Source organism: Zootoca vivipara, chromosome 6 (genome assembly GCF_965207765.1).
Source record: "Zootoca vivipara chromosome 6, rZooViv2.hap1.1, whole genome shotgun sequence".
Taxonomy (NCBI): domain Eukaryota; kingdom Metazoa; phylum Chordata; class Lepidosauria; order Squamata; family Lacertidae; genus Zootoca; species Zootoca vivipara.
Window position 1 is genome coordinate 61,890,927 of NC_142589.1, and position 11,266 is coordinate 61,902,192.

Here is an 11,266-nt window from a genome sequence, read left to right on the forward strand (position 1 = left end):
GGATGGATCACCATCTGTCAGGGATGCTTTAGCTGAGATTCCGGCATTGCAGGGGGTTGGTCTAGATGATCCTTAGGGGCAGTGCTATTTTTCTAGAAAAAGAAGTGCCAGAACTCACCATAGACGCCTGCCTTGTTCTCTTAGAATGGCAATGGCATCCACCTAAAAGGTGCTGGAACTGAGTTCTGCCAAGTTCCGGCTGAAAAAAAGGTCCGTCCAACTTTATAATTCTGTGATTCCATGAATGCAACCACCCTGGCCTGTATTGTTTGTGTTTCATTTCCCTCTGATCATCGCCATAGACATAGCCAGGAGATTGCCGGGGGGGGGGCTGCCCCCACAAATCAAGTAAATAAATAAAAATATTTAACTAACTGACCAATTGTGTTGCAGATAACTCAGTTGTGTTATCTGCATGTAAAACCTGCCCCCCTAAAATCCTGGCTATGCCCATGTTGCCGCCCCCCAATATACCAGCTAAGTTAGACAATCACTTTATACATGTGATAAAGACTCAGAGTCTTTGTTGCTTTAGAAACAATGCATTCGACATGGCTACCTACGCTCCTGAAATGTAATATCCTCTTCCCTCTAGCACCCCCATCCTTTTTTTTTTTCTGAAAAAGACTTTATTGTTTAAAATAATACAGAGTAGAACATATGTACCGTATGATATGAATACAACGGTACTTTCCTCCTCGTCGTATCTCATACAAAAGAAAAATAAATAAATACAGAAGAACTAAATACATAATTCAAAATACAAAATAAATTCTTCTTCGCAATGTGAACCGTATATTATCTTTATGTTAAATCCTATTTCTTCCTTCTTAGAAACTTCCCGTCCTTCCAATATTACACTTCCAAATTCTTTGTTTTCTACGGGTCTTCGTTATAACTTTCTTCCTTTCTTCTCTATTTTCCCTTAATCTCATTTTTATATTACAAACGTTAATCTATATCTGCCAATATGGAATTATTAGGATAATACATTTTTAAGTATTTTTTGTAGACCTTCCACTCTTTGGATACTTTTTGTGTTGATGATTCTCTTACTGAGTCAGTGAGTTTAGCCAGTTGTACATATTCTAGCATAAGTGTTTGCCACTCCAATATAGTGGGTAAGGTCTCACTCTTCCACTTTCTTGCCACTAATACCCTGGCCGCGGTCATTGCATACAGCAGTAAGGATTTTGTTTCTTTTGGAGTTTCTGGTGGTAGTATGTTTAATAAGAATAGTTCCGGCCTTTTTTTTATTGACTGTTTAAATAGTTTTTTTATTTCTTCGTATATATTATTCCAATATCTTTTAATTTCCTGGCAGGTCCACCACATGTGGTAATATGTTCCAATTTCTTTTTTACAACGCCAGCATTGGGGACTTGGTCCTCCATACATTTTTGCAAGTTTTTTTGGGGTATAGTGCCACCTATAGAATACTTTCATATTATTCTCCTGCAGACTATAGCATGCTGTGAATTTCATATTATCAGCCCACATTTTCTCCCATTGATCCATTTGTATGTTGTGGCCGATGTCCTGGGCCCACTTAATCATCACAGCTTTAGTCTGCTCCTCCTTTGTTTCCCACTCCAGGAGGTAATCATATACCAAGGAAATATTCTTCTTTTTAATCCTGATTAAATTTGTTTCAAATTTTGACGTTTCAGTTGCCAATCCTTCCTTTATATCTGTTTTAAATTTTTGATTTAATTGAAAGTATTGAAACCAATCCGTTAGATGTTTTTTGATTTCCTCATGTTCTTTCAACACTAATTTTCCTTCTTTGATTTCTAATACATCTCTATATGTTAGCCAATCATTTCTCATATTTCTTCTTTTCACCGCTACTGCTTCTAGCGGTGATGTCCAGAGTGGAATTTTTGGTTCTAATATTCCTTTGTATTTGGTCCAAATATTAAACAAAGATTTCCTTACTATATGATTTAAAAAACCCCTGTGTGCTTTGATTTTCCCATATATTAAATAGGAGTGCCATCCGAACCTCGTGTCGTGGCCTTCAAGATCTAAAATATCCGTTCTTTCTAATTTAATCCATTCTCCCAACCAGATTAATCCTGCTGCTGCGTGATAGAGTTCTAGATCAGGCAAGGCAAATCCTCCTCTTGTTTTCTTATCAATCAGAAGTTGGTGCTTTATTCTAGGCTTCTTGCCATTCCACACAAATCTTGCTATCTCCCTTTTCCACTCTTTAAAGCATTTAGATCCTCCTAATATTGGGATGGCTTGAAATAAGAACATCATCTTTGGCAAGATGTTCATCTTAACTGCCGATATTCTCCCCCATAGTGATAGGTGCAGTTTGTTCCACATTTCCATATTTCTTTTTATATCCTTCCATGTTCGGTTATAGTTGTCTTCATATAGATTTAAGTTATTATTTGATATCCAAATTCCTAGATATTTTCCTTTATTTGTTATTTCTAGTCCTGTTTTTTCCTGTAGTTTCTTTTTCTCTTCCTGTCTTAAGTTTTTGGTTATCATTTTTGTTTTTTGAAGATTTATTTTTATTCCCATTAGTTTCCCAAAATTTACAACTGTTTCCATCACCACTGGTATACTCTGTTGGGGGTCCTGAGTTGTTACGATCAGGTCGTCGGCAAATGCTTTTAACTTATATACCCTTTCCCCGACTTTTATTCCTAATATAGTTTCTTTGCTTCTAATTTCCTGCCCCATCCCTGATAATGTTTAAATAGACCTTCAACTGCTACACCAAAACAAATACAGTGGTACCTCGGTTGTCAAAGACCACATAACACCGGTCCTGAAAGACCTACATTGGCTCCCAGTACGTTTCCGAGCACAATTCAAAGTGTTGATGCTGACCTTTAAAGCCCTAAACGGCCTCGGTCCAGTATACCTGAAGGAGCGTCTCCTCCCCCATCGTTCTGCCCGGACACTGAGATCCAGCGCCGAGGCCCTTCTGGCGGTTCCCTCGCTACGAGAAGCCAAGTTACAGGGAACCAGGCAGAAGGGCCTTCTCGGTAGTGGCGCCCACCCTGTGGAATGCCCTCCCACCAGAGGTCAAAGAGAATAACAATTACCAGACCTTTAGAAGGCATCTTAAGGCAGCCCTGTTTAGGGAAGCTTTTAATGTTTGATGGATTTCTGTATTTTAGTATTTTGTTGGAAGCTGCCCAGAGTGGCTGGGGGAACCCGGCCAGATGGGCGGGGTATAAATAATAAATTATTATTATATTATTATCAAACGTAATCTGTTCCGGAAGACCGTTAGACTTTCGAAACATCTGACAATCGAGGCGCAAAGGGTGGTTAGCAAAGTCAATGGAGCAAAAAGAAATGCATCAGAAGTCATTTGACTTCCAAGGCACATTCAAAAATGGAAGCAATTACTTCTTTTTGGCGTTCGGCTTCTGAAATGCTCGGCTTCCGAGATGCTCGAAAACCCACCTTGGCCTTTTCAGAATGTTGCTCTAGACCTGTTGACTGCAGATTGCACATTCTGGCAAAAGGAAGCTGCAGACCTATTTGAACTTGAGTGATGCTCTGCATCCCAGAGTGAAATTGACTAATGAGAGTGCTGTGTATGGTGTGGACCTATGGTCAGTTGCACAAGGCAGTGTAATATGTACTGCTGGAGAAAGTGCAAACACTGCAGTAGCAGAGCCATATTCAGGGCTCCTTCAGAAAGGTGAGGTTTTTGCAGGGGTATTCTGCAACTTGTCATTGACACAAGAATAATGCATTTATGGTAGCATCCATACATCATTATTACTTGTTCTGTGATGCTTCTCCAATGTTACAACATTATTGCCATCTGGAGGGGCACTCATGTACTAGAGTGTACAACTGTACAGTGTACAGTGTACCATGAGCATCGGTTTCCTAGTCCTGCTGGATCTTGCAGTGGCCTTTGATACCTACCATCAATCATGATATCCTTCTGGACCGTCTAGACTAGAGGAGCAATAATAATAATAATAATAATAATAGTCTGTAGTATAAAAAGTTAGAGGATTTGAACAGGAGGCTCACAGAACTTGCAGCAACCGAAAACAAAACATAATGTTTTCCTTGGGACTTTTTGCAAGGCAAGGCACAAACAATATTGAAAACAGAATCATGTATAACCACCCCAAAACCCAAATAATCAGGGATGCACAATAAAAAACTTGTCTGGAGGTTGCCATTGGTTGTTTAGTAGTAAGTAAACCTGTGGTATAGCATGTGTGCAAAACATGCCCAGCTTGTGTTGTGGTGGATTGGACTTGAAATGCAGTCTTGATTACAGTAAGTCCTCCTAGCATTCTGCCCCTGTGTGTGAGTCACTATTTTCTGAATGGGAGAGTCACTCACACTCTCAAAGTGTCTGGTGGAAAGAAACAAAGAAGCACCTCCAGATTGTTACTATTTTCCAAGAGGGTTTCATGCACATATCCAGAATGTTAGGTTTCTGCTGCTAAAGTATATTAAAGGGCTCTGTTGCCCTAGCCCAACAAATCCACTTTAAAAAATATATTAAGATTTTTTTGCAGTTTGGAAAATGTCAGAGAAATGGACTGAAAAGTGTGGGATGAATGAAAGGCTAATGAGAAGGTGTATAAACACTCCACAAGCAAACCAGGATAAATGTTGCATTGCATATTCTATGCAGGGGCAGGCAGACTTTAGGCTTGCAGGATCTACTTTGGTTTTTCTAGAACGCAGAGATCCACCAAGTGGAGCCAGGTAGGTGCAAAAAACATAAGCTTAAAATAAAAGAACCCTATGCCAATGAATTTGAGAACTGCTTTGAGAACCTCAGGTGTGGGAAAGCTTTGGCCCTCCTGAAATTGCTGAACTACAACTCCCATCATCTCTGACCATTGCCTTTGCTTGCTGGGCCTCTGGGAGTTGTAGTTCATCAACATACAGCTGAACTGAGTTCACAGTCCTTCCACACAAACACCCACTCCTGATTACCTGCACCCCATAACACTTCCTTCCTGCAGTATAATTCAAGGAAAGGGGGGGTCATCGTCTTGTTGCCATTGTTAAACAATTGGGAATTTCAATCCATGCCAATCTACTACACATCAAGCAAAGAACTAGCAGTAGATCCTGATCCCCCTTCTGCCCACCCATTCTCTATAATCAATCTGATAATGGTGTGGTAAGTGGGTATGTTTGTCCATATTCTGTTCTCTCCAGTGCTGACAACCTACCAAAATGTCACTCTAGAATTGCTGATCAGGTTGTGCACTTTGGCAAGAGCGAGCTGCAGACACATTTGCTGCTTGAGTGATGTCCTGCATCCCAGAGTAAAACGCAGTGTTACTAGTCAGCAGGCAGAGCTGTGCAGCCAACAGCGCATTAAGGCAGCAGCTGCTGAGGTCAAGGCTGCTTATTGGGGGCTGAACTTCCAGATGGGTAAGGCTTGGATAAGGGGCCTGAATGCATCTTCAGTGCAGGATGGGCTGGCGGGCTGCTAATTTAAGCATCTGTTCTGCTCATTGTGGTTGATTGGAGCAAAATCCTGCTGTGTTCTTGAACTCAAGGTGCTGCAGCCAATTTCTGATGCGCTTAAAAAAAACACAAACAGCTATGCAGTCAGTAGGGTTGCTAGACTCAATAGAGGACAGGACTTCTGTGCCTTTAATTGCCCTGCTCTCTTTTGAGTCTGGAAACCTTAAAGAGAAACCAGCAGACCCTTTGTTTAATTTTCAAGCAAAGGGTTTCTCTTTAAGGTTTCCAGACTCAAAAGAGAGCAGGGCAATTAAAGGCACAGAAGCTACGCAAGAATGATCATTGGTATGCTAGAGCTATATTTATAGAGAGGTTTATGCAGTGGAGCATTCAGAGATGGCATATCCACTTAGCTATTTGTGGATGTGTTTCACTACATATGATCTGCATAAGGAAATCTTCTCCTGTGCCAAAGAGGAAATTAATCAGCAAAAGCAGGTTCCTCTTGCAGCTTGAATTAGCTGTCCTAGGTCACCTTGCCCAGAAACGCTCAGAGCCACAGGTCACCTTCCTTGCCTGGTGATAGAACTGGCCAGGAACATTTGCTACTGATGCAGAGGTATAGTCAGAAACGGCTGAAATGCCTGCAAAGCTGAAAAAGGCAGGCTGGTGGTGGTTACAATGGGCCCTGACTGTGATAGTAATAATAATAATAATAATAATAATAATAATAATAATAATAATAATTTATTATTTATACCCCGCCCATCTGGCCGGGTTCCCCCAGCCACTCTGGGCGGCTTCCAACAAAACAGAAATTCTAAAATACAGAAATCCATCAAACATTAAAATACAGAGATCCATCAAACATTAAAAGCTTCCCTAAACAGGGCTGCCTTGAGATGCCTTCTAAAGGTCTGGTAATTGTTGTTCTCTTTGACCTCTAGTGGGAGGGCATTCCACAGGGTGGGAGCCACTACCGAAAAGGCCCTCTGCCTGGTTCCCTGTAACTTGGCTTCTCGTAGTGAGGGAACCGCCAGAAGGCCCTCGGAGCTGGACCTCAGTGTCCGGGCAGAACGATGGGGGTGGAGACGCTCCTTCAGGTATACCGGACCGAGGCCGTTTAGGGCTTTAAAGGTCAACACCAACACTTTGAATTGTGCTCGGAAACATACTGGGAGCCAATGTAGGTCTTTCAGGACCGGTGTTATGTGGTCTCGGCGGCCGCTCCCAGTCACCAGTCTAGCTGCCGCATTCTGGATTAGTTGTAGTTTCCGGGTCACCTTCAAAGGTAGCCCCACGTAGAGCGCATTGCAGTAGTCCAAGCGGGAGATAACTAGAGCATGCACCACTCTGGAGAGACAGTCAGTGGGCAGGTAGGGACTCAGCCTGCGTACCAGGTGGAGCTGATAAACAGCTGCCTTGGACACAGAGTTGACCTGTGCCTCCATGGACAGCTGTGAGTCTAAAATGACTCCCAGGCTGCGCACCTGGTCTTTCAGGGGCACAGTTACCCCATTCAGGACCAGGGAGTCCTCCATACCCGCCCGCCTCCTGTCCCCCACAAACAGTACTTCTGTCTTGTCAGGATTCAATCTCAATCTGTTAGCCGCCATCCATCCTCCAACCGCCTCCAAGCACTCACACAGGACCTTCACCGCCTTCACTGGTTCTGATTTAAAAGAGAGGTAGAGCTGGGTATCATCAGCATACTGATGGACACCCAGCCCAAACCCCCTGATGATCTCTCCCAGCGGCTGCATATAGATGTTAAAAAGCATGGGGGAGAGGACAGAACCCTGAGGCACCCCACAAGTGAGAGCCCAGGGGTCTGAACACTCATCCCCCACCACCACTTTCTGAACACGGCCCAGGAGGAAGGAGCGGAACCACTGCATAACAGTGCCCCCAGCTCCCAAGCCCTCTGATAGCAGATGCTTTGAAGAGTTGGGTCTTGAAGGCACCATCTCCACCCCTGCCAGAGTGCTAATCCAGATCAGGCTCTCAAGGCCTATTATTTACTCATAAAAACCCAATCACACAATTCATGTCTAGTTCTGTCCTTAGAACAATGGTTAAGTGACTGAGGTCATGTACACTCTACCATTCAAGCACATTCAAAAGCACATTTCCCCCTCTTAAAGACTTATGGGCACTGTAGTTTGCAGACCCTCCAAGTGTCCCTATTTTCCAGGGATAGTCCCAGATTTACAGAAGCCATCCCAGTTTCTGATTTGATCCCAGAATGCCCTGCATTTCCTTGGGACATCCCTATTTTCATGAGATGAATGTTGGAGGGTATGGAGTTATCTGATCCCCGAGCCATCTGAAGGTAGCCCTGTATAGGGAAGTTTTTAAATGTTTAAATATGTTTTTATATATGTTGGAAGCTGCCCAGAGTGGCTGGGGCAACCCAGTCAGATAGGTGGGGTATAAATAGTAAATACTAAATAATAATAATAATAATAATGGAACAGGATACCCCTATTTTCATCAGAGAAATGTTGGAGGGTATGAGTTTACCCCTCACAAAGTTGCTATTCCCAGCAGCCTCTTAACAAACTACAGCACCCAGAATCCTTTGGGGTAGAATGTGCTTTGAATGTGCTTTAAAAGTATAGTAGCTTCTCAGCCTGAGTTATGAACCAGAGGACCTCAGCTTATAATGCAGTGGTGGGGGAGCTGAATGTGACCCTCTAGGCCAGGCATCCCCAAACTGCAGCCGTCCAGATGTTTTGGCCTACAACTCCCATGATCCCTAGCTAACAGGACCAGTGGTCAGGGATTATGCGAATTGTAGGCCAAAAATCTGGAGGGCCGAAGTTTGGGGATGCCTGATCTTAGGGATCCACCAGTATGAGGAGACTTGAAATGATGAAGGCCCAAGCCATTTAGGGCTGCAACAATGCAATCCAAATCATGCCCCCTCAGAAGTTAAAAGTTGTAGTTCTAATTTTAGAGAGGTAACAGCTCGTTCTGGGCCAATGAGCATCAGAACTGTATCATCTCCTCCTCGCCAACAAGATCCACTTTTGTCTTCTTCCCAGCTACCTCCAGCAAAATAAATGTTTATGTTAATTTATGTCTCAGATTATGTGCATGTCTGCTATTGTTTTCAGACATTATGTGTTTTGTACTTAATTGAAAACATCGTTATTTATATACAAAAAAAAAAGAGAGAAAGAAATTAATGCCATTGAGTTCAGCAGGAATTAAATGCAGGTAAGTATGGAGACAATTGCAGCCTAAAGGATAAAAAAGCAACAATTTGAATTGGGCCTGGAAGCAAATTGACAGCCAGTGCAGCAGCTTCCAAGGTGGCAAAATATGAAGAAGCTGGTTCACACCTGTCTGCAGGCAAGTCAATGCAATCTTCAACAGCTGAAGCTTGCAAACTGATTTTGTAGCTCTAAGTACCAATGATTTGATCTGGATAAGTAAAGCCAAGCTATAGGAGGAACGGTTGAGGAAGTTGGGAGGTGATAGGATAACCAACTTCAGCTATCTGAAGGGTTTTCACATGAATGATGAAGAAAACTTGTTTTCTGCTGCTCCTAGAGGGTGGGACCCGAACCAAGGGATTCAAATTACAAGAAAGGAGAATCTGACTAAACATAAGGAATAACTTTCTGACAGTAAGAGCTGCTTGAAAGTGAAACGGATTGCCTTGGAAAGTGGTGGTACTCTATTCGTGCTGAGTTTTAAGTCACTAATTTGAACATACCCATAGAATCCACATCTCAGGAATGGGGAGCTCAGGAAACGCTACAGCTGGAAAAGAGAACTGGAGCTTCCTGAGAAAACCCTGTAGCTAGTGGAGGCAAGTGAGGGAGGATATTCATAGATATTTAACCAATGTCAGCTTAGCAAACAAGCAGTGCTTTTTTTCTAGGAAAAGAGGTGCCAGTACTCACCATAAAGCTGTTACAGTAAGTGCCACACTTTTTAACAACAACCAAAGAGGTGCCAGTACTTTGTACCCTTGAGTACTCCCTGAAAAAAAAGCACTGGAAACAAGACTATGTTCAAGATAAAATGTCTCCCTGCTCCTTTACTGAGATTTTGTAACAAATACTTCAAGAAACCCTGCATTATAAAAGAGACATCAGGTGGAAGAGGGTTTATCTATTTCATCCTATTTAATAAATAGATGTATCCTGGCAGCCTATTTATGAACAGAGGACTTGAGTAGCACAATCTGCCAGGAAAGCATAATCATTTAGTAAGTGATGTGCAGCCCAGCAATGAATTTACCCCTGATTTTCTGGAGCACTACTCAGAATGACCATACGTTGTTCTTTGCCCTCTCATTATGTACAGTAGATTTTATAAGAAAGCATTTCCATTAGTTTTCAGAAAAGAGTGCCTATTTCCAGCTCTGGCTAGTTTTCTAGGTACAGCCCCTTTTGGACAGGGGTGATCTGGCCATGGTACTGCGCACACTGGTAAACTTCCAGGTCAAATCATTGCAATGCACTCTACATGGGACTGCCCTTAAAAAGGACTCTGAAACTTTTAACTGCCCCAAAATGGAGCTGGATAACTCAGTTGGTTAGAGCATGGTGCTGATAATGCCAAAGTTGTGCAGGTTCACTCCCCATATGGGGCAGCTGGATATTCCTGCATTGCAGGGGATTGGACTAGATGATCCTCAGGGTCCCTTCCAACTCTACAGTTCTATGATTCTATGCAGCAGCCAGCTTTTTGGATGGGATTGCCTTTAGAGCTCATATAACCCCTGTTCTAAAGCAGACGCATTGGCTGCCAATTCATTTCTGAGCCCAATTTAAGCCGCAAACAACTTAGGCCACAAACATCTCCTTCCCCAAAGACTCTCCTGGGTCTTAAATCAGCAGAGAGGACCCTCTTGGTAGTTCCACCTCCCTCAGAAATGTTGGGCGCGACCCCAGAGAGGGCATTCTCTGTGGCAGCCCCTAAGTTGTGGAATTCCTTCCCCACAGAGGTGCATCTGACTTCTTCACTATACAACTGAGGGCCCAAGCATTTTCATATCAAAGACGCATGTACCCAGAGCTATTGAGAGACAGTGATTCCTGCATTGCAAGGGATTGGACTGGATGACCCCTGGGGGATCTCTGACCACTCCACATTCCCATGAGCTGGGGCAATTGCTAACACAGTTGCTGTTACAATAAAGAGCCGTCTTCCTGATATTGCATGGGTCTGTTTCATGTTCTCCGGTACTGTAAACTCATCCTCCCCATGCCTTTTTAAGGTTCCCTATTGAGAGGCTTAACTTCATGCTATTTTCCTGAGGGAAAAATACTGGAGAGTAATGGGTAGGTGTGCCTCTTGGTCTCCTGAGGCAACCTGGCGGATGGGAAGCACAGCTTATCATTAGAGTCATGTACCAAGAAAAGCCTTGCCTCCCGGCCATCTTTGATCCCCTCCTGCTTCTTACTGGTGTTATCTGTGTTGGTAAAACGAATTCCACTGGGGCTCATTGCACAAAAGGTGTACCCCATAGACAAGTATTCCTTAGGGCCATTCATTTGCAATCATCACATCTTCCAATCACATGCACACCTGGCACAGCTGTTGTCCTTTTGAAGTCTCCAAGCCTGCAGAAGGCTAAGCTGATCCTTTTTAGGACAAATGGGGCGCTCAGCCATCCCATCCTCCCCCTGTCCCTTGCAACCAGTTCAGAGGGTAGCAAGGGTTGTCAGCTACCTCCTCAACCTTAGTCTTAAGTGTTGCACTTGTAGAACCCAGCAGGGAGGAAGGTGGGGACAAAAGTAGTTTTAGTTCGCTCTGCCTGTCAATGGCTTTGGTGTCACTTACAGTGAACCTTCTGCTATGCACCCTGCCAACCTCA